Source organism: Hyperolius riggenbachi, chromosome 3 (genome assembly GCF_040937935.1).
Source record: "Hyperolius riggenbachi isolate aHypRig1 chromosome 3, aHypRig1.pri, whole genome shotgun sequence".
NCBI lineage: Eukaryota > Metazoa > Chordata > Amphibia > Anura > Hyperoliidae > Hyperolius > Hyperolius riggenbachi.
In genome coordinates this window covers 61,958,820-61,981,579 of record NC_090648.1, presented here as the reverse complement: position 1 = coordinate 61,981,579, position 22,760 = coordinate 61,958,820, and the positions used below count along the sequence as shown (strand labels likewise).

Genomic DNA, 22,760 nt, shown 5'->3' with positions numbered 1-22,760 from the left:
TTTAGAACTCCCTGCCAATCAGGACATCTCCATCCCTGGAAGCATGAGGATCTGTATCAACAAAAACGCCCTTTGGGGTGCTGGGGGTGTACTCAACTTAGGAGGGGGAAAGCCTCTGGATCCTATCGAGGCTTCCCTGGTCCTCCTCCGTCCCACGGTGGTAGCGATAGAGCTTCTCGAACGGCAGGCATGTAAATATTTACCTTCTCGGCTCCAGCGCAGGCACAGTGGCGGCTCTCGGCTCTGAAATAAGCGGAAATAGCCGATCCCAGTCGGAGGACTCGGGAAGCCTCGATAGGATCCGGAGGCTTCCCCCTCCCGAGGTGAGTACCCCCCAGGGGAACTTTTTTCAATACAGAGTCTCTTTAAGTCCAAACTGAAAAGCTACCTGTTTAGCATGTCCTTTATGAATACCTGACTATTTCCTCTGTAAAACACAGTCCTGCCTGCAATCCTGTACTGATCTGAAACATGTCTACAGTATGTGCTTTGAGTCCTATGGGAGAAAAGTGATTTACAAATGTTATTGTATTGTATTATTGTATTATATTATTATATGGCTGAAGGAAGGGCTCACTGTGCTATTACTACCCCAGCACAAATACAGCAGGAGCTCAGAGTCAGCTGTTCTATCTCTCCAGTCTGTGCAGTAGAGACATTGTTTCCACAAATTGCAACACACGTTAGCCAGGTGGTCATGTGTCATCTGTCTCATGTCCCCACCTAACCTGTCCATCTTGAGAGGAGTGACTTGGGATCTAACTTACCTGGAGATCACCCTAGGCCTCTGAGGGGAGCAGGCATTTTTGGTTTTTAAAGTGTACCGGAAGGGAGAAATAAGTGCCCCAAATAGATACTTACCTAAGTCGAGGGAGGGATAATCCAGAGTCTCCCACTGTCTCCCCCTGCCTTGTGGATCCAGCGCTGGGACCCCCCATAACCCATCATCAACAGAGCTTGGCCACACTGTGCAGTAACAGTTGGCTTGCGCGTGTGTAGTAGCATGGGGCTGAGCGGGCTTGGTCACCTGCTACTACACAGGCGCGTGGGGCCCTGTGCCTGCGTGAGGCGTCCTGTGCCTGCGAGTGGGGTCCTGTGCCTGCGTGAAGCGTCCTGTGCCTGCGAGTGGGGTCCTGTGCCTGCGCGTGACCTTGAGGCGTCCTGTGCCTGCGCGTGTGGTCCTGTGCCTGCGTGTGGCCTCGAGGCGTCCTGTGCCTGCGTGTGGCCTCGAAGCGTCCTGTGTCTGTGTGTGGCCTCGAGGTGTCCTGTGCCTGCGTGTCGCCTTGAGGCGCCCTGTGCCTGCGCGTGGCCTCGAGGCGTCCTGTGCCTGCGCGTGGCCTCAAGGCGTCCTGTGCCTGCGTGTGGCCTCGAGGCGTCCTGTGCCTGCGTGTGGCCTTGAGGCGTCCTGTGCCTGCGTGTGGCCTCGAAGCGTCCTGTGCCTGTGTGTGGCCTCGAGGTGTCCTGTGCCTGCGTGTCGCCTCGAGGTGTCCTGTGCCTGCGTGTGGCCTCGAGGTGTCCTGTCCCTGCGTGTGGCCTTGAGGCGTCCTGTGCCTGCGTGTGGCCTCGAAGCGTCCTGTGCCTGTGTGTGGCCTCTAGGTGTCCTGTGCCTGCATGTCGCTTCGAGGTGTCCTGTGCCTGCGTGTGGCCTCGAGGTGTCTTGTCCCTGCGTGTGGGGTCCTGTGCCTGCGTGTCGCCTCGAGGTGTCCTGTGCCTGAGCATGGCCTCGAGGGGTCCTGTGCCTGCGCGTGGCCTCGAGGGGTCCTGTGCCTGCGCGTGGCCTCGAGGGGTCCTGTGCCTGCGCGTGGCCTCGAGGGGTCCTGTGCCTGCGCGTGGCCTCGAGGTGTCCTGTGCCTGCGTGTGGCCTCGAGGTGTCCTGTCCCTGCGTGTGGCCTTGAGGCGTCCTGTGCCTGCGTGTGGCCTCGAAGCGTCCTGTGCCTGTGTGTGGCCTCGAGGTGTCCTGTGCCTGCGTGTCGCCTCAAGGTGTCCTGTGCCTGCGTGTGGCCTCGAGGTGTCCTGTCCCTGCGTGTGGGGTCCTGTGCCTGCGTGTCGCCTCGAGGTGTCCTGTGCCTGAGCGTGGCCTCGAGGCGTCCTGTGCCTGCGTGTGGCCTCGAGGCGTCCTGTGCCTGCGCGTGGCCTCGAGGCGTCCTGTGCCTGCGTGTCGCCTCGAGGTGTCCTGTGCCTGAGCGTGGCCTCGAGGGGTCCTGTGCCTGCGCGTGGCCTCGAGGGGTCCTGTGCCTGCGCGTGGCCTCGAGGGGTCCTGTGCCTGCGCGTGGCCTCGAGGGGTCCTGTGCCTGCTCGTGGCCTCGAGGGGTCCTGTGCCTGCGCGTGGCCTCGAGGCGTCCTGTGCCTGCGCGTGGCCTCGAGGCGTCCTGTGCCTGCACGTGGCCTCGAGGCGTCCTGTGCCTGCGCGTGGCCTCGAGGGGTCCTGTGCCTGCGCGTGGCCTCGAGGGGTCCTGTGCCTGCTCGTGGCCTCGAGGCGTCCTGTGCCTGCGCGTGGCCTCGAGGCGTCCTGTGCCTGCGCGTGGCCTCGAGGCGTCCTGTGCCTGCACGTGGCCTCGAGGCGTCCTGTGCCTGCGCGTGGCCTCGAGGCCGCCGGATCGACCCCAGCTGCGTCCTCGCGGATCGATTCCCGCTCGTCCCCGCCGGCGCTTCCTAATCAGCTGCTCGATTCCCTGCCATTGTCCGCCAGCGGGGATCGAGCAGGCGGGAGTCGAGCGGCTTGATCGGGCCATGAATATTATCAGCCTAGCCGGATCAGCTGGTCTATACACGGTACAGAAACGTACCGTGTATCCCCAGCATTAGAGGCAGTGGAGCAGCTGGATAGCCAGGCCTTTAATCCGTCTCTGAGTATACTAAAACTTTAATCAGCAATAGTTTCTGATACCCTTTTTGTTTTTGTTTTTTAATAATCATTAGTAACAGACTGATAACGTAGCCGCTGTAGTATACTGATGGCATGCTGGGATCTGTGGTGCCTCTGTGGATCTGGTTGGCACAGACGCAGTGTGTTGCAGAAGGTCCGGTCTCCATGTTGGTTGGCTTTTCCGCCAGTGCCCCCCCCCCCCCCCGCCCGCTGCCCCTCCTCAGGTTACAGGCCTGACAATGCGAACAGAAGCTGCTGAATGGGCTGTGTTTACCTGCTACCTGTCCCGCCAGCACTGTGTATGTCTCCAGCAGGAAACAGCTGCGGGCGGAGAGAGGAATACACTCACCATTCTGTTCTCTCACCGCTCACAGATTCATCCTGCAGCTCAGCCCCTGTAACTCAACCAGCAGGTGCAACCGATCAGTGCGGCCCAGACTTGCTGGTTTTGTGGGTTTTTTTAAAGAAAAATATGGTAGTGTCTTACAGGTGGTTACCTTCAGGGTGACAAATTTAAAGAACTCAGAACGCCCTCACTGCTCTAAAAGATAAGCAACAGCATAATAACCCTTTCACACTGGGGCGGGGCGGTAAATTGACCGCACCATGCCCCCGAGCAGTGAAAGTCTATGGGGGAGTTCACACACCCCACATCTTGCAATAAATCTGCAGTGTGCCTACTTCCTGCTTTCATGCAAGCATACATGTGGTTAACATCCTGTATTTACAAATTAGCTGCTCTGCCGAGGCAGCTAGCTGACAAAACTGAGAGATTAAATAACACTTGTGATTAGTCACAGATGAGTGGGAATCAAACAGGCTAAACTCTCTAAATACATACAGGGTTTTCTGTTTCCCTTCTGTCCCCTGCAAGAGTTCAGGTCCCCTTTAAGTTTTGTATAAATATAGAAGTTTCTTTTTCAACCTGTTTAATAGTCATTTTTCCCTTTTAAAACCAGCATTTCTGTCTTTTTCCACAATTCCTACAACTCCTCAACTGCTGATCCCCTCCATCCATCCCGTCAGAGACTCCCCAAACTACATGAGAATCATATACAAAGTATAATGATTTCCCTTCGAATCACCCTATGGCCCGTTGGCTGCCCATATCCCTAATCTCATTCACAAATACAGCCCCAACTCAAGCCCCATATACATTGTACGAGGCATGTGGTCCGGTGGACATTGGTTCCTAATCAATCGGGAGACATTGCAGGGCTGAAGCTGTACAGACAGGCTGTTAGCCTGCCGGCTCACAATGTGTTCTGTTGGGGCTGATGATTGCCATGGATGTGACGTCATGCGGAAGTCGGGGGAGTGGGGAAAACAATGCTCGTGCCATTAACAGTGCAAGAATGGCAGCAATTAAATATTTCTCTTGAAAATCAATATGTGAATTTTGATTGTCTTTTTCGATTCCTTTTGATTCGCTTTTTTGTAGGCTCCACCCACTTTTCTAAATATTTATCCCAGTGACCAACTGTGCAAAGTTTGAGAACCCGCCATTAACAGTGTTAGAATGGCTGCAGTTTACGTTTTCCCAAGGAAATTTGTATTAGTCTCCGCCCACTTTTTGGTTATGGGGATAAAAGTATCCTGTATGTTATTCCAGGTAATGTACTCTGTGTGGGCCAAATTTCATTCAAATCCGTTCAGCCATTGCTGCGTGATTAAGTAACAAACATCCATTTATAATATTAGTGAGATAACTGGTTCAGGTTGGCGCTGCTAGTGTCATCCAGGACATTTGTGTTATAGTAGTGCATACATTTGTTACAAGAGAAAAACAAAGTATAATAGGACACACAAGATGTCTGTTATGTACATTTTATAATGATTATTATTGTGTATTAACATATCGCTGACATCTATCAATGAAATGATAATTTCCTGGCCGCAATAGCAGCATAGGGGGCGATATACAGGCTGGGAACGCGAAGAATCACTCGCGTTCCCATGCCTGTCGGCCGGTGACGGCCAAACCGGAAGTGTTCGCCGGCGGGTGCAGAGGCATCGGAGCGGGGCTGCGAGGGCACCGATCGTCTGCAGGGGGCTGATGGGAGCCCCAGGTGAGTTAATCTCTTTTTTGGTTCACTTTAGGTTCACTTTAAAGTTATTGACATCTCATTGGCAATCTCAAGTCACTAAGGCCTCTTGTCCACGGACTGTTGAACTGTGTGCTCAGCAAGCAGTTACCAGGCAGCAGTGAGCAGTTACCAGGCAGCAGTGAGCAGTTGTGAGAGTTTGAGAGGCATTTCACTGCCTATCAAAAGTCCATGGAAAAGAGGCCTAAGGCCTCTGGGAGGCTGGACTGCGTGCTTGTCAGGCTGTGCGGCCTCCCAGTTGCCGGGCCACGAGCGCCTTTTCGATGCTAAAGACTGCCGCGCAGAGCAGAATCATCCACAAGGCAAGCTAGGCAGGGGCCTGGGGCCTAGCAGGTGTCAAGGGACCCGACTGCAACCTTCTTTGACCCATCTCCCACCGCAACTTACCAGAAACACTATATATTCGGTAGCCTCTGCTAATACCATGCCTTGAGCCCTGTCTTAACCCTTCGCTGCACTTCCCATCTTTTGCTTATGAATTTTTAGTGGTATGTTTGGCGTGGGGTGTGGTTAGAGGTGTGGCAGGGGTGTGTCTTAAAGTGTCAACCTTTTTCATGTCAAAAAGTTGCGAGATATGCCCTTCACATAAACACTATCCCCCTCCAAGCGCCAGTGTTCAGATCTGGAACTGGACCTGTATTGTTGACTGAGATAAACCTTCTCTGTGGACTAGACTGTGTATCTCTGCCAGGGACCGTAGCCTGTGATGTCAGTTTTGGCTGGAATGAGGCTGTTGGAGCGACTTTCTGCAGCTTTTCAGATTAGCGCCCTTTAGCAGCGGCTCTCCTGGCCTTTCACAGAGAGAACAGAAGCTGTTGTTGGGCTGATGGGGATCCAGTGTCAGGATTATGCCAGGATTATTCCTCTGCTGCTTCCTGCTGCTCTGTCACTTTCCTGTGTCCCCACTCCTGGCTTCTGGGGAGGGGGGGTGGTGAGTAAATTACAAGGCGTCATCCCACCACTAATTACCTGCCTGTGAATATTGCTCTGGCGGAGGTTTTCAGGAAGATATCGGAGATTTCCCCTCATCTCAGCTTGTGTGCTGCTTTGTTATTCATTGGTACTCTGCGTCAGCTCTTTGTTGCCAGTCAGGTCACTACAGCCATATAGGCAAGTTTATCTTTAACGTCTCGCACAGCTCTATGGTTTTATTATAAGCAGGTTTTAATTCAGGAACTCCAGTGAAAATAATGTAATAAAAAAAGTGCTTACGGTAATTTTTACAATAATTATGTATGAATGATTTAGTCAGTGTTTGCTCATTGTAAAATCTTTCCTCTCCCTGATTTACATTCCGACATTTATCACATGGTGACATTTTTACTGCTGGCAGGTGATGTCACTGGAAGGAGATGCTGCTTGCTTTTTTGGCAGTTGGAAACAGCTGTTATTTCCCACAATGCAACAAGGCTCCCACAGTGTGATGTCAGAACCATGGTCCTGACATCACACTGTGGGAGGGGTCTCACCACAAGATCAGCCATACAGAGCCCCCTAATGTTCCGTTTGTGAAAAGGAATAGATTTCTCATGTAAAAGGGGGTATCAGCTACTGATTGGGATGAAGTTCAATTCTTGGTCACGGTTTCTATTTAAAGTAAACCTGAGATGTAAATAAAGATTTTATACTTACTTCCTCCAGCCCCATAAGCTCCGCTGAATCCCTTGCCGTCCTCCGGAGTACTGCTGTTCAGCCCTGGTAACTGGCTCAGCCACGCCAGTGGGGCTGGCGACTTACGTGACTGAGTAAGAACATCGGGACCATTAGCTGGAGAACGGAGGCACTCGGGAGGAGGGCTTGGAGGCCAGGGCCTGGTCTGGGACACACGCCCTGGAAGTTTTTAACCTGGTCTTAGGCACACCCCCTGGTAGATTTGAGCCTGGTCTTGGACACCCCCCCTGGAAGTTTTCAACCTGGTCTTAGATACACCCCTGGTAGGTTTGAGCCTGGTCTTAGACACACCCCCTGGTAGGTTTGAGCCTGGTCTTAGACACACCCCCTGGTAGGTTTGAGCCTGGTCTTAGACACACCCCCTGGTAGGTTTGAGCCTGGTCTTAGACACACCCCCTGGTAGGTTTGAGCCTGGTCTTGGACACACCTTTTGGTAGGTTTGAGAAGCTGAGTAGAGAGTGGTGATGTCACCATATTCACCTTCCCATTGCCTTGGAATTTACTCCATCATCTGACACTTTCATAGCAGTTTTGAAGCTAAACTTTATTTTTACCTTAGAAATACAGACTGTGTGAAGACTCAGGTTACTGTCCAGCATTCTTCATGACCTGTGTGAGTTTTCACTTGCGTCAGATGCTGCTGTGTGCGAATGAAACAAAGTCCACTCCACAAACTTGTGTACACAGGGAAAGAGAGCGGTGCATTTCCACAGGAGGAGGATACAGGAAGGCCCCTGCCTCCGGGGCTTCTGGGTAGGAATGTATAGGTGTTGCTTTGTGTTTCATGTGATTTAAAAACATTCCTGGATGACCTAGAGCGATAATTTGCATATCAAGGAAAACATAAGCGATACTTTATACTTAAAGGGAACTTTGTGTGACATCATATACAAATATACAAATAGATGTACGCATGTACAGTGGCAAACATACAAATACCTACGCTGTGTCCCTTTTCTGCCTAAAGGAGTTAACAGTCAGCTATAGAACTGACAGTTTCTCTCCAGTCTCCTGGGAGAGAACTGGATTTCTGAGGGATAGATAAAAAAGGTCAATAGTTCATATATTTTAGCCCTCTGAGGGTGCGTTTCCACTAGTGCGGTGCGGAATCGTTGCGGATTACCCACAGACGAATTCGCATGCAGGAGCCAAATCGCATGCGGTTGTATGCAAATTTTTGTGCGAATTCGCATACGATTTCGCATGGATGATGCTGTGTGCGAATTTAACCATGTCTGTGCCTGTGTGCTTTTTCATTAATTTCATGCGAAATCGTATGCGAATTCGCATGAAAATTCGCGTACAAAACCGCCATGCGAATTCCCTATTAAATACATTGTATGTGAATCGCATGCGGTATGTGCGGTGTCCGAATTCAGATGGCTCTGCTGTGCAGAGTTTTCCTGCACAAGAAAACGCTCTGTTTTCCTGACAAGTGGACACAGGCTAATTTACTTTTATTGGTTATGCGAATTTGCATGTGGGAAACGCACCCTGAGACAAGAGACAGGCTGTGTGATTGAGCTGAGACAAAACAATTTTAACCTACTTTTTAAAGTTTTTAAATAATAACATTAAAGTGAACCAAGCACACTTTTAGCACCCAGGGCATCTCAGTAGCACATTTAATATGCATGCCAACAATGTCGCTCATTATTTAAAAAAAAAAAAAGTCACTTTTACCTCTTGTTTTTACATTTAACAATTTAGCGGAGGGTTTTTGTAGCCTACTTCCGAAGCCTGCCCGACCCGCAGAAGTTTCAGGCAGATAAGGACTGATGTAATAATTTTATTGCACATATTAGCAGAGCAAACAAAAAGCTTTCATCAGCAGGGAAAAGGGGGGGGGGGGGGGGTAGATTGTACATTGTGCTTCAAAAAGTTTACAGAAGTCACAAATGCTATCTTCACACCTTCCCTGTGGATAAATAATGAGCAGCTAGAAGGGGAGGGGGAACATGACAGCTCCTATAGCTGTTAGAAACCAGGGGTAAAAAGTGGTGCAAACTGTGGGATATCTTAAAGTCATATTCTATAAGTTGAGATGTTTCAGAACTGGATGAGTAAGAAGAAGAAACTTAAAGTTTGGAAAGCATGCAAAGAAATCTTGTACAGTTAGTAATTAAAGGGACTCAGAGCTGTTACATTAAAAAGATTTATACGTAGCTGGGGCTTCCTCCAGCCCCATCCACTCCAATCACTCTGACGCCGCTGTCCTCCTCTGCCCGCAGCTTCGGGGACCGGGTCCTGTCACTGACGTCAATCGCGGCCAGCTACGGAGGAGAAGTGCGCCCTTTGTGTATCTCTCCAGCAGCTGCTGGACAGATACGTAGCGAGCGCACTTCTCTTATGCCAGACTGGCTCCGACTGACGGAAGTGCGGGGACCCGGTTCCCAAATCTGCGGGCAGCAGAGGATGACGGCGTGAGAGCGTTCAGAGCGGATGGGGCTGGAGGAAGCCCCAGGTATGTATAAAATCTTTTTAATTATACAGCTCTGGTACACTTTAAGGCTACTTACACACCAGGACGTTGCGTTTAGGGGACGTTATAGGGCACATAATGTGCCCCTAACGCAACGCCTGGTGCTCTCTGATGTGGACGTCAGAGTGAGCCGCGTTGTGCAGCTCACTCTGGCGTCCGTGATGCGCACTCTTGGACGCATGCGGCATCACGTGGTCCTGCCCGGCCAATCGCCGCACAGAGCGGCCTCTCCAGTAAGTAAACACTGCACGTCACTGAGTGCAGTGAATATTAATTAACCATGTGCCTGGCCGCTCTCCACTCCTCCCCAACACTACTGAGCATGTGCGCACAGTCTAACGCGGCTTAGCCGCGCATAACGCACAGCATGCAGCACTCTCAACGGATGTGCTGCGTTACAATGTAACGCAACGTGGGCACTGTGAACAGCCCATTGATTTTTTTATTACTGTGCGGTGGGCTGCACTAACGTGCGTCTGTAACGTCTTAATGTGAAAGCAGCCTAAAGGTATAACCTGAACAAACTGTGTTGTTATGTCTGATTCTGCTCAATGACATTAATTGAAGTATTGCAGAGCTAAAATCTATGAATTATGGACCATTTTTTATCTCTTTGTTACTTTCAGAAGCCATTTTCTACCAGTAAACTGTTTATGGCTGCAATTCCTAATCAATAAGGGTTATGCTATAGTCTGACCAGTTCCCAACCTGGACAGAAACTCGTCATTTGCATACCTAATTTTTAACTTTTTCAGGCAGAGAAAGAAAAAAAGGAACACAGCCTAGTTATTTGTGTGCTAGGCACTGTGCATACACGTTTATCTCATCATGTCATACAGTGGAGGAAATAATTATTTGACCCCTCACTGATTTTGTAAGTTTGTCCAATGACAAAGAAATGAAAAGTCTCAGAACAGTATCATTTCAATGGTAGGTTTATTTTAACAGTGGCAGGAAAGGAAAATCGAAAAAAAACCTTAAATAAAAGATAGCAACTGATTTGCATTTCATTGAGTGAAATAAGTTTTTGAACCCTCTAACAATAAAAGACTTAATACTTAGTGGAAAAACCCTTGTTTGCAAGCACAGAGGTCAAACGTTTCTTGTAATTGATGACCAAGTTTGCACACATTTTAGGAGGAATGTTGGTCCACTCCTCTTTGCAGATCATCTCTAAGTCCCTAAGGTTTCGAGGCTGTCTCTGTGCAACTCTGAGCTTGAGCTCCCTCCATAGGTTTTCTATTGGATTAAGGTCCGGAGACTGACTAGGCCACTCCATGACCTTAATGTGCTTCTTCTTGAGCCACTCCTTTGTTGCCTTTGCTGTATGTTTTGGGTCATTGTCGTGCTGGAACACCCATCCACAACCCATTTTCAGTTTCCGGGCAGAGGGAAGGAGGTTGTCGTTCAGGATTTCACGATACATGGCTCCGTCCATTTTCCCGTTAATGCGATTAAGTTGTCCTGTGCCCTTAGCAGAAAAACACCCCCAAAGCAAAATGTTTCCACCCCCATGCTTGACGGTGGGGACGGTGTTTTGGGGGTCATAGGCAGCATTTTTCTTCCTCCAAACACAGCGAGTTGAGTTAATGCCAAAGAGCTCTATTTTGGTCTCATCAGACCACAGCACCTTCTCCCAGTCACTCACAGAATCATTCAGGTGTTCATTGGCAAACTTCAGACGGGCCTGCACATGTGCCTTCTTGAGCAGGGGGACCTTGCGAGCCCTGCAGGATTTTAATCCATTGCGGTGTAATGTGTTTCCAATGGTTTTCTTGGTGACTGTGGTCCCTGCTAATTTGAGGTCATTCACTAACTCCTCCCGTGTAGTTCTAGGATGTTTTTTCACCTTTCTCAGAAACATTGACACCCCACGAGGTGAGATCTTGTGTGGAGCCCCAGAGCGAGGTCAATTGATGGTCATTTTGTGCTCCTTCCATTTTCGAACAATCGCACCAACAGTTGTCACCTTCTCTCCCAGCTTCTTGCTAATGGTTTTGTAGCCCATTCCAGCCTTGTGCAGGTCTACAATTTTGTCTCTGACATCCTTGGACAGCTCTTTGGTCTTTCCCATGTTGGAGAGTTTGGAGTCTGCTTGATTGATTGATTGTGGACAAGTGTCTTTTATACAGGTGACTAGTTAAGACAGGTGTCCTTAATGAGGGTGACTAATTGAGTAGAAGTGTCTAACCACTCTGTGGGAGCCAGAACTCTTAATAGTTGGTAGGGGTTCAAAAACTTATTTCACTCAATGAAATGCAAATCAGTTGCTATCTTTTATTTAAGGTTATTTTTTTCGATTTTCCTTTTGATGTGCTATCTGCCACTGTTAAAATAAACCTACCATTGAAATGATACTGTTTTGAGACTTTTCATTTCTTTGTCATTGGACAAATTTACAAAATCAGTGAGGGGTCAAATAATTATTTCCTCCACTGTATGTCACGTCGTGTATTCTTTAAAGAGGAACTGTAACATGAAAAGATCCCCTGGGGGGTACTCACCTCGGGTGGGGGAAGCCTCCGGATCCTAATGAGGCTTCCCAAGCCGTCCTCCATCCGTCAGGGGTCTCGCTGCAGCCCTCCGTGCAGCGGTGACGTAATATTTACCTTCCTGGCTCCTGCGCAGGCGCTCTGACGGCTGTCGGCTCCGAAGTAGGCGGAAATACCCGATCGCCGTCGGGTCTGCTCTACTGCGCAGGCGTAAGTTTCCGGCGCCTGCGCAGTAGAGCGGACCCGACGGAGATCGGGTATTTCCGTCTATTTCCGTGCCGAAAGCCGCCACAGCGCCCCCGCTGGAGCCAGCAAAGGTAAATATTAAACTGACAGTCGGCACAGTCGCCGGCTGTTCGGAGGGCTGCGGCGAGACCCCCGTGGGACAGAGGACGGCGTGGGAAGCCTCATTAGGATCCGGAGGCTTCCCCCACCCGAGGTGAGTACCCCCCAGGGGATCTTTTTAATGTTACAGAGTCTCTTTAAGGAGTAATCAGGTGTAGTGGTATATTTTTGTTGGGCCAAAGGATCAATGGGCAAAGTTTTAATCAGATTTCTGCTGTGAGATAGACTGATTGTCACTAATACTCAATTGTGCGATGAATCAGGCCACTAACACCTAGGTGAAACTTTGTAAACAAACTGTAACACCCCCACACGTTTGTACAGGCGTGGGCCAGAACGATCGCCCGAGGGGTTCAATCCCTGCTATGTGTGTATGAGGTTGTAGGGTCATTTGATCAGCAGCTAGTGGCTTTCATTTGCGAGTGCAGCTTCCACTTTCTGGGTCAGAAAGCCTGCTACACACTTTCAAATATGATTGGCCAATCACTGACCAATATTACCACCTCCATGAAGTGTGAGAGTCAACAGATGATATGAATATTATGAGCAGATTGTGTAGGTATTCCTATCCAGTCCAGAATCAGATTCAAGATACTGGCCCATATGCAATTCACTTTTTCACCTGAGTTTTCTCCTAGGAGATCATTTTTCATTTTCTATTAAATTAACTTTCTAGCACTCAGCAATTGAAAAGATACCAACAATTAGGTAAAAGAGTAATATCAAAGCTATTTTAAATCTTTTCTTTCTTGCTGGGGGTTTAAACAGCATTTTATTTACAAGTTTAAACCATACCTCCCAACATTTTGAGATGAGCAAGAGGACACTTAAGCCACGCCCCTGCCACACCCCTTATCACGCCCCGTCACACCCCTAGTCACGCATACCATAAAGATTTCCTAAGAAAAATATGTGGTTTTATAATTCAAACCACACTGGTCCTTTCTATCCTGGTTCATTTTCCTTCAAATTAACATTTTAAAATTAGTAATATATCAATTTAACCACTTGACGACTGCAGGGCTAAACCCCCCTAGTGACCAGGCAATTTTTAGCTAAATTGGCCACTGCAGCTTTAAGGCCAAGCTGCAGGGCCGCACAACTCAGCACACAAGTGATCCCCCCCCCCTTTTCTCCCCACCAACAGAGCTCTCTGTTGGTGGGGTCTGATCGCTCCCCCCATGTTTATTTTTTTTTAAATAAATATTGTTGTTGTTCTTTTTTTAAAAAAAAACCCTGTTACTTTAATTCCCTTCCCTCCCTCGCTCCCTCCCTCCCCACAGCCGGCCAATTACGGCGATCGGCTGTCATAGGCTTCTGCCTATGAGAGCCGATCGCTCTCTTGTCCCCCATGGGGACAGCCGTGTCACACGGCTGTCCCCAGTGCAGCGCTGCTGCTCATCGCAGCGCTGCACCAAGTAAATAGACGGCGTGATCGCCGTCTAACAGTCTCCCGAGCGGCAATAGCCGCTCGGAGACTGAAGGAGGGGCGGAGCTCCGCCCTCCGTGCATGAGATGCGCGCGCACCATGCGCGCGATCTCATGCAAATTAGAGCCCCAGGACTTTACGCCAATTGGCGTTAGGCGGTCCTGGGGCTGCCGCCGCGGCCACGCCTACTGGCGTGACGCGGGCGGCAGAAGGTTAAAGTATCTCCACAGTATATGTAGCCAGGTGTATAGGTCTCCCCAGTATATGCAGCCAGGTGTATAGGTCTCCCCAGTATATGTAGCCAGGTGTATAGGTGTCCCCAGTAGATGTAGCCAGGTGTATAGGTCTCCCCAGTATATGCAGCCAGATGTATAGGTGTCCCCAGTATATGCAGCCAGGTGTATAGGTCTCCCCAGTATATGCAGCCAGGTGTATAGGTCTCCCCAGTATATGTAGCCAGGTGTATAGGTGTCCCCAGTATATGCAGCCAGGTGTATAGGTGCCACCAGTATATGCAGCCAGGTGTATAGGTGTCCCCAGTATATGCAGCCAGGTGTATAGGTCTCCCCAGTATATGTAGCCAGGTGTATAGGTCTTCCCAGTATATGCAGCCAGGTGTATAGGTGCCACCAGTATATGCAGCCAGGTGTATAGGTGTCCCCAGTATATGCAGCCAGATGTATAGGTGTCCCCAGTATATGCAGCCAGGTGTATAGGTCTCCCCAGTATATACAGCCAGGTGTATAGGTGTCCCCAGTATATGCAGCCAGGTGTATAGGTGTCCCCAGTATATGCAGCCAGGTGTATAGGTCTCCCCAGTATATGTAGCCAGGTGTATAGGTCTCCCCAGTATATGCAGCCAGGTGTATAGGTGCCCCCAGTATATGCAGCCAGGTGTATAGGTCTCCCCAGTATATGTAGCCAGGTGTATAGGTCTCCCCAGTGTATGCAGCCAGGTGTATAGCTGCCCCCATTATATGCAGCCAGGTGTATAGGTCTCCCCAGTATATGTAGCCAGGTGTATAGGTGCCCCCAGTATATGTAGCCAGGTGTATAGGTGCCCCCAGTATATGTAGCCAGGTGTATAGGTGCCCCCAGTATAGCCAGGTGTATAGGTGCCCCCAGGAAGGGAGGCAGCCAGTGAAAGGGAGCTGGAGGCAAAGTGGCGGAGAAGGAGGAAGTCTCCCCCCCCTTACTTCACCTTGGTGCTCCCTTTCCTGGCTCTCCCTTCCGGATCAATGTGTCTCCTCCTGGCGCAGCGGCAGAGTGATAGCGGGTGGAGAGGACTTACCGATGTCCTTCGAGCCGGCAGAGGGAGCTGTGATCTGTGCGCCGCTAGTCTGGTCTTGAGTAGACCAGACTTGCGGCGCACAGATCACAGCTCTCTCCGGCGGCTGCGTAACAGCGGTAAGTCCTCCCCGCCTGCTGTCAGCCGCTGCGCCATCGGAGAGAGAGACATTAATCCGGAAAGGAAAGCCAGGAAAGGGAGCACCAAGGTGAGGGAAGGGGGGGGGGGGACTTCCCCCCTTCTCCGCCGCTTTGCCACCAGCTCCCTTTCACTGGCTGCCTCCCTTCCTGCGCAAACAGTCCGCCCCTGCCTCTGACCCCCCAGCCAGCCGGGACACTTGGGGGTCATAGCGGGATAGCGGGAGAGCCCTCCTAAAACGTGCCAGTCCCGACGAAAACGGGACGGTTGGGGACTATGTTTAAACCTATCACTTAGGAGAAAACTCATACGGGCCACTGCGTTTGACCTACAAATCTGTCCACAAAACCTGTCCAACCTACATTTCTGATCTTACTCAGAGGTACACACCAAGCCGCTCACTCCGCTCCTCCAATGAACTTCGCCTGACCGCCCCCTGCATCACCCAGTCCCATGCACGCCTCCAGGACTTCTCAAGAGCTGCTCCAACACTATGGAACTCCCTACCTTCACCTATTAGGGCAGCCCCCTCCTTCGACATCTTCAAGAAGGCCCTCAAAACTCACCTTTTCACTCTGGCCTACTACCCCTCACAATTGCTCTAAACCCACAGCTGAACTCTGGTCCCCTACCTTTTGTGTCCTTACCTCTCCCTCTAGATCAGGCATGGGCAAACTTGGCCCTCCAGCTGTTACGGAACTACAAGTCCCACAATGCATTTGCCTTTATGAGTCATGACTGTGGCTGTCAGATTCTTCCAATGCATTGTGGGACTTGTAGTTCCGTAACAGCTGGAGGGCCGAGTTTGCCCATGCCTGCTCTAGATTGTAAGCCTTTGGGCAGGGTCCTCCTCCTTTTGTGTCCTAACTGATCATGCACCTCCCTTAAGGCTCATACACACATCAGACTATAGTCTTTGGAAAATGAAAGATCACAGACCAATCTTACCACCCTTCATGTAGTATGAGAGCCATACTCTACACAGTCTTTTCTATGGAGCTGAACTCCACATCAGAAAAAAATCTTTGCAAGATGCTGCACACACAGATGCTGTACAGACACAAAAGATCAGTATCTGCAAAAGATCTGTTCCTGCCAAAAATCCATTCCTGCAAATTGCATTCATAATCTATGAGATTTGCAGATCATCATACACACATGATTTAACAGACATTTATCTGCAGATCAAGCAATCATCCGCAGATCTGAAAATCCATCCTGGTGGATCCTATCTGCAGATGAATGTCAGTTAAATCATGTGTGTATGATGATCTGCAGATCTCATAGACTATCATTGCAATTTGCAGGAATGGATTTTTGGCAGGAACAGATCTTTTGCAGATACTGATCTGTTGTGTCTGTACAGCATCTGTGTGTGCAGCATCTTGCAAAGATTTTTTTCTGATGGGGAGTTCAGCTCCATAGAAAAGACTGTGTAGGTATGGCTCTCATGCTACATGAAGGGTGGTAAGATTGGTCTGTGATCTTTCATTTTCAAAAGACTATGGTCTGATGTGTGTATGGGGCCTTAGGGCCCGTTCACACTGCACGCGTTTCCATATGCGTTTTGGAAACGCGTGCGGGGGGGCCGACACGCAGGACATCAGACATTGCATAGAGTGCAATGTCTGATGTTCACACAGCATGCGTTCCGGACCTGTGCGGTCCGGGAACGCATGCTGCACGCAGATTTTACAAAAACGCGCTGCTGTCCCATTCACTTTTCAGTGATGGGATCAGCCACGCAACGCATACGAACGCGGATGGCGTGCGTTCGTACGCGTTGCGGTCCGCATGCGTTGCGGTCCGCACTTTGTAGTCTGAACGGGCCCTTACTGTGCACCCATCCTATTGATCTGAGTGAACTCCACTTGCCTAATCTCCATGCTCCTATCCGGTGACTGACTAAGCATTACCTGGTACTCATATTGTGCTGTGTGATCTGGTTTTCTTGTATTCCTGTATTGTCATATTGCTGCATGTCACCCCTAAATATTGTCTGTAACCTAAACGAATGTCCAGCGCTGCGTAATATGTTGGTGCTTTATAAATACAATAAATAAATAAAATACTACATGGAGGTGGTAACATTGGTCAGTGATTGACCAATCATAATTGAAAGTGTGTACCACGCTTTACGTCTGACCAGGATGAAGCAGTTTTATAATGCATATTAGCATGGCCACAGTGGTTTTGGGGGGTTATCAGTCCATGAGAGGAGTCAGACTGGCAGATATAGCGTGTGTGTGTGTGTGTGTGTGTGTGTGTGTGTGTGTGTGTGTGTGTGTCAAGTGTGCCTGCGTGGGCTACAATCACATGGTCTGCTTGTCACACATTCCTGGGTGATATGGACCGTGCACAGGCAAATTACCTGTTTTTACGGCATTCTGTTAACCCCTTCACTGCCTCAGTGGAACGCCTCAGCAGTGTTATTAAAGAGAACCCGAGGTGAGATACATATGGAGGCTGTTATATTGATTTCCTTTTAAACAATGGCACACTGCCTGGCTGTCCTGCTGATCCTCTGTCTCTAAGGGCCCGTTTCCACTTTCGCGGAAACGGGCGCGAATCCGCAGAGTTTCCCCGCAGGCAAATCACGCGGGGAAACTCTGCCATAGGGGATAACGGCGCCGCTGGCCGAGTCGCTTGCAGTAGCAATTCGGCCGGAACCCCCTACAGAATTCGCGGCGGAGGCTGCGATTCCCATAGCCGTGCATGGCACGGCTCATGGGATTCGCCTGCAATCCCGCCCACCCGCTCAGTGCCGTCGTGCGTCTACGAGACGCATGCCGCACTAGTGGAAACGAGTCCTAATACTCTAATGCTGGGAATACACGGGTCGACCCGGCGGCTCTATTAGCTGCCAGATTGACCCCCGCCTCGTCCCGTCCGGATCGATTCCCGCTCGTCCCCGCGTGTGCTTGCTTATCTTCCGCTCGATTCCCCGCTATTGTCCGGGGATTGAGCGGGGAATCTATCTGGCGGGTCATCGGACCTGTTGGATATTATCAATCGAGCCATCAGCGGCTCGATTGATAAGCCTGCCTCGACCCCGTGTATGCCCAGCATAAGTCATAGACCCAAAACAAGTATGCAGATCAGACATTTCTGACTGAAGTCTGACTAGATTAGCTGCATGCTTGTTTCAGGTGTGTGATTCAGACACTACTGATGCATGAATAATGGTATTGTTTAACCACCTTAGGACCGCCTAACGCCGATTGGCAGCCACAAGGTCGCTCCCCTAGGACTGTGGCAATTGGCGTCAAGTCCTGGGGGCGGAGATTGCAGGGGATCGCACATGCCGATCCATCAACAGTCCCCCAGCAGACTGATCGCTGTCTATTTACACTGTACAGCACTGCGATCTACGACTGGTCTGTACTGGGGACAGCCCTGTCACTTGTCTGTCCCCTAGAGAGGCTCACAGAGCGATCCCCTCTCATAGGCTGATGCCTGTGAGAGAGGATCGCTGGGATTGGCTGGCAGGGGGAGGGAGGGGTGGGATCTATTAAAAAAAAATATATAGCAAAATTTATTTAAAAAAACCCAAATAAAGAAAGAAAATAAATCCCTAAACATTGCAGCAGAGCCCACCAACAGAAAGCTCTGCAAGGTGTAAGCCTACAGTCCTCAAGTGGTTAAAAGTAAATAAATATGGCAGCTTCCATATGTCTTTCACCTGGGATTCCTTTAGGGCCTCTTTTACAGTGCAACGTTAAAGTCGCACGTTAAATCAACACCTAACGCAGAATAACGCAATGCAATGGAAAATCAATGCCCTGTTCACAGTGCAGAAGTTTGTTTGTGTGTGTAACGCTGCACGTTAAATGAAAGTGCTGCATGCTGTGCGTTATACACGTTTTTAGCTCCGTTAGACTGTTTGCACATGCTCAGTAACTTTTGGCGACATTCCCTTCATTGCCTGTATTTTCTACTGTACATGCTGTATGCATTGGTAACGATGCGTTACGACTTTTTGGCCGCGTTGCGTTTGTTTGCGGTGCGACTTTAACGTTTCATCAAACCGCAACGTCCTACTGTAAAAGTAGCCAGAAGGCAAATGCCCACAGTAGATGCAGAAGTGCCTTTCCTGTGTAGCTCTCTGATTAAACATCTTGAATTGGGGTAATAGATGGGGAACAGTATACAGCCATATTTTAGGTGTTGTTTCCACTTATATGTCTTTCTGTGCAGATTTCCAAGCTCATACATTTTGCATTGTGCAAGGCCATGGGATTTTCTATTATAACTAAATCTTTGCGTTTCCACTAATGTGTTGTAGTGCAACAGTTGTGTGCATTCCTGTCTGTCTCTGTGTGCTGCCCCATTCACTGTAATGTAATGTGATGTACAAAGCGCTGGATTGTCTTGGCTGAGCGCATTGTTCCCCTCCTTACTTCTCCTGCTGGAAGCTTCTCTGCCGTGCGCCAGGCCGTCCTCCCGCCTCCCCTCTCCATAGCAACAGAATTTGTTGGGCCTGATGCAGGAATGTGCAGTAATATTGCCGCTTGCTGTTACCCTTACTAATGGCAATGTGTACCGCGAATTATGCTATAAGTGCGACCCTCGGTAATCGGGTGGAGTGACTGTTGCTATGGTGATGCGCGTCACTTATGGTAACACTCTTTAGTAACGCGCATTACCATAGCAATGGTTGCGCTTGTTGAGTACCACAGGTCACTCTTATACCGAAACTCGCGGTGCACAATGCTGTGAGCAGCATGGGTAATATTGCTGTGTGCTGCCTGTTCACGGCAGTATTACTGCACTTTCCTGCATCAGGCCCATTGTGAGGCTGCTGCCTAGCAATGCTCTGTACGGTATTCAACCCTGGAGGATGGAGTCCCGATCCCTGCGGGCAACAGTAATGATGCATGTGTGCGCACCTCAAGAACAATCAGGAGAGCTGCTGCGGCAGTACCAGTTTAACTGATAATCCTTCTTAGCAAAGTGAAACATAGTCTATTAACCCTTTCATTAACTTTTTATAGTAGTACAGTGTTTTTCCCGGATTTTTTTCCAGCCAGGTGGCATGAAAAAGTAGACGGGTGTGGCGCGCCGCGGGAATGCAGGGCTGGCACAACTCTGCTTACAGCACAGGAGGAGGAGGCGAGCCAATGACAGCTAGGCGCTCACCAAAATTAGCCGGGTGGAGCACCCAGCTAAAAGAGGCTGGGGAGAACACTGTAGTAGCAGTGGATTATTGTACCACGTTGGCCATCAGTAAAAGATGTGTTCTGTTGCTATGCCGGGGGGGGGGGGGGGGTTGCGAATGTGATGTCACATAGTGGGTGGGGTGAGTGGAGAGAACAGTGCTTTATACCAGGCGGATCGCTGGCCGAGGGGGGATGTCGGGGACTGCTGTATACATACTGTAGTCTAGGCAGAGGCGGTCGTTATCTGCAGTTTCATCTATTGTGTGTACACAGCTTAAATAATCTGGTCTTGCACAGGAAGAAATGGGATAGTGGGGATCTTTAATAGGCAGGTCTGGTGCACAAGGAAAAGTGATTCTGAGGTTCTGGCAAGCTAAGGGTTAATAGCCAGGAGTAACAATAACAATAATATTTATATATCGCTTTTCTCCCTGGGGACTCAAAGCGCTGTGACCCTGCGTTATGCAGTCTCAAAGGCTAGGGAAAAGAGGTGAGTTTTTAGCCTTTTTTTTAAGCTGTTCAGAGAGGGAGCCTCTCGTACTGATTGTGGAAGTGAGTTCCATAGAGTAGGGGCTGCGTAGGAAAAGGCCCGAGCACCAAATGTTAAGTGTATCCTGGGAATAACCAGCTTCATCTTGTTGGCAGAGCGGAGGGTGCGTGGAGGGGCATCAAGTTCCAATAGATCCGCTATGTATTTGGGTCCCATGTGGTGTAGAGCCTTGAATGTCAGCAGGCAGATCTTAAAATTGATTCTCCATTTTACTGGCAACCAGTGAAGAGTTTGGGGGGCATAATTGGCTAGGAGTCTGGCTGCAGCATTCTGTACTAGCTGTAAGGGGCGCAGAACCTTTTCTGTAGATCCGATGAACAGGGCGTTGCAGTAGTCTAGGCGGGAGGATACAAATGCATGAACCAGGGCAGGTAGGTCTTCAGCTGGGAATGGTGTTTGATTTTCGCTATATTTCTTAGATGGAAGAAGGAAGACTTGACGACAGCTGATACCTGCAGTCTGAGTTTTAGATTTCCATCCAGGATCACCCCAAGGTTTCGCACAGAGTCTTTATACTGTACAGTATCTCCCCCAATTGCTAGTTTGAGGTGGTGAGCGTTTTGAACTTTATCCATCATGTGTGGACCACCTACCACCAACACCTCTGTTTTGTCAGAGTTCAGCCTCAGCCAGCTGGTGTTCATCCAATTTTGTAAATCCACTAGACACGCATTTATGGATGCTGATGGGTCTTGGGTGCCAGGCTTGAAGGACAGATACAGCTGTGTGTCATCTGCATAACAATGGTATCCTAGGCCATAGTTCTGGATTATTTTGCCCAGTGGGAGCATGTAGACTGCAAAGAGTAATGGTGATAGTACAGAACCCTGTGGAACTCCATAGGCAAGTGGCACTGGATTAGAGTAGTGTGTGCCCAGACATACTTGCTGTGTCCTGCCAGATAGGAGTAGGATAGAGATGTGATGGTGAGGTCTCTGGCAAAATAACGGTTAATTATGAGGTCTCCTACAGGAAGAGAAATGATGGTAAAGTCACTTTACAAGCTAAGGGTTAATAATAATCCTGTTTGGTGCAGGAGGTAACATGAGTGACATTGTGAAATCTCTGGCAAGATAAAGGCTGAGAAGTCACAGGAGGGAAAGGGAGAAGGAGTGATGCAGGTTTCCTGCAAGATAATGCGGGTACACACAATGCGTTTTTTTTTTTCGGTCGATTTCCCATTTGATCGCTTTTTGATTTGTTTTTCCGCTCGATTTCCCGCTTAATTCTCTTATCTTTTCTTATCAATTTCCATTCACTTCTATGAGACATCGAGCGGTAAAAAGATCGAAAGTAATATCGAACAGGACGGAAATTATCAATCGAACACATCAATCGACCGCAAAAAAGGGGTTAATAATCACGTCTAATGCTGGGAATACACAGTGAATTTTTTAGGAGACAGATGGCTCGATAGATCATTTCCAACATGTCTGATCTGATTTTGATAGTTTTTCCGATCGATTTTCTCATAGAAGTGAATAGAAAAATGATTGGAAAATCGACTGGCCAGTAAATCTGCTGAAAAAAACTCATTGTGTATTCCCAGCACAATGGTACAATGGTGAGATCTCTAGCAGGATCAGGTCTGATGCAGGAAGAAGGAGGTTTCGGGCCAGATAAGGGTGAAGCGGGACGCTGCCCATGCCATGCATTAAAGAAATCCTGTAATAAAAAAATACCCCTGGGGGGATACTTACCTCTGGAGGGGGGAAGCCACTGGATCCTGACGAGGCTTTCCCCGTCCTCCTCTGTTGCTCCGTTAGCCTGCCCAGGTCCCCTGAGGTGTGGAGATGTAAATATTTACCCCTCCGCGATCCTGCGCAGGTGCACTGGCGGCTTTTCGTTCGCGTAAGGCGGAAATAGCCGAACCCGATCGTATCCGCTCTACTGTGCAGGCAGGAGTCCTTTTGCACCTGCGCAGTAAAGTGGATACGATCGGGCTCGGCTATTTCCACTTGGCCCAAAGGAAGAGCCGCTACTGTGCCTGCGCTGGATCCTGGCGGGGTAAATATATCCACTGAATCCTCCCCAGGCTTGTCGGAGGAGGACTCGGGGGAGCCAGCGCTGGATTTCCTGCAGCTACAGGGTTGGGGAAGCCTCTTTGGGACCCTGAGGCTTCCCTCCCAGGGGACGTTTTTTTCATACTGAGTCTCTTTAAGGCTACTTGGCGGTCTTCATCCTGCGTCCCCCTCCGCTCTCTCACATGTAAGCACCTTATTTATTTTATAGGGG

The 22,760-nt window shown here is 49.5% G+C and overlaps 1 protein-coding gene across 4 annotated transcripts in view; it reads left to right on the top strand.

The window, feature by feature from the left end:
* PALM3 (paralemmin 3) overlaps positions 1-22,760 on the top strand; it is a 255,035-nt gene that overhangs the window by 192,961 nt on the left and 39,314 nt on the right. The gene's annotated exons all lie outside the window — the stretch shown is intronic.